The sequence below is a fragment of the Vulpes vulpes genome, chromosome 16 (genome assembly GCF_048418805.1).
Source record: "Vulpes vulpes isolate BD-2025 chromosome 16, VulVul3, whole genome shotgun sequence".
NCBI lineage: Eukaryota > Metazoa > Chordata > Mammalia > Carnivora > Canidae > Vulpes > Vulpes vulpes.
In genome coordinates this window covers 46,169,610-46,173,871 of record NC_132795.1, presented here as the reverse complement: position 1 = coordinate 46,173,871, position 4,262 = coordinate 46,169,610, and the positions used below count along the sequence as shown (strand labels likewise).

General features: G+C 33.3%; 1 pseudogene; it reads right to left on the bottom strand.

Moving 5' to 3' along the window:
* Positions 1 to 1,133: 1,133 nt before the first annotated feature.
* Positions 1,134 to 1,995, bottom strand: LOC140593695 (olfactory receptor 6C2-like; annotated as a pseudogene).
* Positions 1,996 to 4,262: the final 2,267 nt, after the last annotated feature.

Below are 4,262 nucleotides of genomic sequence, written 5' to 3'. Positions count from 1 at the left end.
TCTTAAATATAATTGTTGTCTTTTCATAAAATTGAGCATTTTTCTTCTGAATCACACTTTTAAAATCTTGACTCTATGTTGTTTCATCAGTTTCATTCATTTTCACCACTTGGACCCTGACATTTCATCTCCATTCTCCATTGGGACATTTAACCCAAGCCCTTGTAGCCCATAACTCAACAACTTGCCTTTCTCCATCCTCCTTTCTTGGTTTTCCTGGGAATCCACAGTCATAGATGGGGTTATTTAGCTTCGTTTGTGATTACTCTGTATCTCTGATGCCTTGTAATTGCTCATATTTTAACCTTTATTCTTAGCTATATATTCAAAAGAATATTTGTGAGATTTTATCCAGTATGTTCTTTATTTTTAATATATTTTCCTACAGTATTAGAAATGCTATTATCTTCTGTCTCAATTGATCCTTGAATTATTATATCATGCCATCATTTAATCCACTATTTATCATAAAATTTTAATTCTCATTTGAGTTTTTAAGTAGTGGAGTACAGTAATCAGCAGGGTTATGCTACCAGTTTTATGGAAGACTAAAGAATAGTTTTATCATAGTATAATATTTAGTTATATATGGTTATATTTATCTACAAGGGAATTTATGAGAATAACTCTTTCATTTTCTTAATGAGACACCTCCCACAAGAAGATGAGTAAGAACCAAAAAGAAGTAAGTTGATTAAGGTGCAATGTAAGTAAATTGGAAGAGAAGCTGGGAAATATAATCTTTTATAGATTATTAAAAGATAAAGAAAATTGTAAGCATCAACAGAAACGTTTAGCAGCAATTCACCATTTATTTAGTTCATTTATTGACTGCTGTTTTATTTTACTTCTTTAAGAATGCTACATTTCTTTTGCTTGAGTCACTGAAGGCTTTTTTTTACTTGCTTGTTTCTCAGTGTATAAATAAAAGTATTTATTTATTTATTTATTTATTTATTTATTTATTTATATTCATGATAGTCACACACACAGAGAGAGAGAGGCAGAGACATAGGCAGAGGGAGAAGCAGGCTCCATGCACCGGGAGCCTGACGTTGGATTCAATCTCGGGTCTCCAGGATCACGCCCTGAGCCAAAGGCAGGCGCTAAACCGCTGCGCTACCCAGGGATCCCTAAATGAAAGGATTTAACATGAATGAAAGTGAAATGAAAGAAATGAGTAGTGAAACCACTTTATTAATAGTCACTTCTTCTTTTGCTGTAGGATTCATATAAATGAACATGCATGTGCCATAGGTGATGGAAACCACAATCATGTGGGAAGAACAGGTAGAAAAGGCCTTTTTTCTCTGCTGGACAGATGGAAATCCGAAAATTGTTTTGATAATATAAGATAGAATTACACACATAAGGGTCAAATTGAGGGTCAGCACAGCACAGATTAAAACAAGTCTATTCCATGGGCCATGTGTCTGAACATGATATCTTCAGGAGGGAAGCAGCATCACAGAGAAAATGATCAATGAAATTGGAGTTCACAGAATTTCAGATTTAGCCCCAGACTAACTGGGAAGATTATGACCAATAATCCAGGCAAACCAACAACAACAAAAAAAATGAATTCTGCAGACTCTGCTGCTCATGATGGTTATATAATGCAGAGGCTTGCTGATGGCCACATAGTGGTCATAGGACATGGCAGCCAGCAGAAAAAATTCTGTTATGGCAATGAGGTCAGTAAAAAACACTTGGATGACACAAGCATTATAGGTGATGACTTGTCACCTGTTGCTATGTTATACAAGTACCTGGAAATACAGGTAGTTGTGAATGAGATCTCCAGGAAGGAAAAATTTTGTAAAAAATGGTGCATGGATGTTTTAAGTTGGAGATCCACAAAAGTGAGTTTGATGATGGTCAGATTGCCAGTTACACTCAGTGTGTAGGTAAGAAATAGAAAAAAATCAGAACTTGTAGCTTAGGATCATCTGTCAGTCCCAGGAGAATGAATGTTGTTATGCTATAGTTTTTCATCATTGACGTCTTCCTTCCAACCTACGTGCCTAATAATTCAGATAGATTACTGTATAGATTCTATTGTACACTATTGAGTGTACAAAATCTTTGGAAAAAACTGTACAAAATCTAATTTATTTAACTCTATCATAACTATTATTTCTACATATTATTACTTTATAATTTTTTGTTTCAAGTTTTTGTTTAAGCTGTAATTAGTTAACATGTAGTAGTGTAATATTAGCTTCAGGACTAGAATTTAGTGTGATTCATCACTTACATATAAAACACTCAGTGCTCATTACAAGTGTCCTCCTTAATACCCATCATCCATTTAGCCTAACCCCCTCCCACACCCCTCTAGAAACCCTCAGTTTGTTTTCTATACCTTTCTTTTTTTTCTTTCTTCTTTGCTCATGTGTTTTGTTTCTTAAATTCCAATGATTAAATATTATGTGAGTGAAATCATATGGTTTTTGTCTTTCTCTGACTGACTTATTTCATTTAGCACAATACACTTTAGCTCCATTCACATCATTGGAAATGGCAAGATTTCATTCTTTTTATGGCTAATATTCCATTATCTATATAGATATATACCACATCTTCTTTATCCATTCATCAGTGTATGGACATTTGGATTCTTCCCATGATTTGGCAATTGTTGATACTGCTGCTATAAACATGGGATGTGTGTGCCCCTTTGAATCAGTATTTTTGTATCCTTTCAGTATACTAGGTATCTACCTAGTAGTGCAATTGCTAAATCATACAGTAGTTGCTATTTTTAATGTTTTGAGGAACCTCCGCACTGTTTTCCAGAGTGGCTGCATCAGTTTGCATATATTTTTAAATCACAATACAGATGTTATTAGATTATCTACTAATGTGGTGTGATTTCATGGATAGCAAAAATGTAATCTGGTTCCCTCAAATTCTTAACTGTTCAGAACTAATTGAAAAAAACCGCACATCATTAAAATTGTTCTTTTGGTTAACAGTTTGGTCCTTGCCCAAATGATAATACATATTTTATCATTTGAACTCATTCTAGAGCATTAACCAGAAGGTGGAATCTCTGCTTTGGTTTTATAATAAGATTTTTTCTTTGTCTTTGTTGAGTTCTGGGTAAATGCATTTTCTCTCATGAACAATGCAAAACTTTACACACACAGCTACACAGCTACATATAAACTTCCCTCCCTTGTCTTTCTTCTACATTTCTCTATCATTTTTGTTTACTTTCTACATTCCTCCAATAATATGCAAGCTATTATCGAAAGCACAGTATTTTACAAAGAATTTTCTTGTATTTATGCTTATGAAGTGCTTTAGTAAATTGACTTAAAAACTATACACATGATTGTTTTATGTTATCTTTTTGCCTGTTTTGATTCCTTGGATCTGTTCATTCCTTTTTCACCTCTGATTATATACTCTGTCACTGTTTTCTCTACAATTCTTACAATTTTATGTAACATCTGTCACTTAATGAATACTACATTTCTGTTTTTAGTAATGGATTATTTCTAACATGTTGAATTGATTATCAAACATGCCTACTTTTTATTGGACCTCTGACCAAACATGTTTTCTTGTATAAATCACACATATGTCCATTTCAATGTGGCTAAAACAGAAGTCACGATTTTCCAGTTGGAATGCATCCTTCCCTCTCTTCTTGTGTGCTAACAGGCTCCATTTGTTAACATGCATTCTGTGCCAAGTATTATAAAACACTTCTTTTGTAGACTGTTATGTGTTTCTCAATTTAACTGAGTAAACCTAATTATCATTGATTCCATTTAAAGCACCGCTTCTCTTGGTAAATTTCTGCAATTCTTATGGTTATTTTAGCCTACACACCCACTCCCATGCTCACATAACCAACAATGTTAATGTTAGTGGGATAATATGTTTGTTGGGATTATGTCTTTCTCAGTGTGACAGCAACAACATCTGGCACAGTTCCATATATGTTGTCAATTTCTGAATAAATTTATATATCCCAAATTTACCAGCACACACAGACAAAGCTATTTCTTCATATTTGGACTTAAATTGTTATTGCTCTGAAACTTAATATGCTTATTAAATTTTCTGTATGACTGGCTTTGTGATGCATTCTCTCTCATGAACAAAAAACTTTGTGGTTTTTTTAGAGTATTTTTATTAATTAAGTCACTTTGCAGAGTGATCTTTAGAATTGTGACAAAAGTTATAACTGCCTTCTCTTCCTTCCTTAGTGCTTTAAAAAATGTATTTTTATCAATAATGTTTTCCAT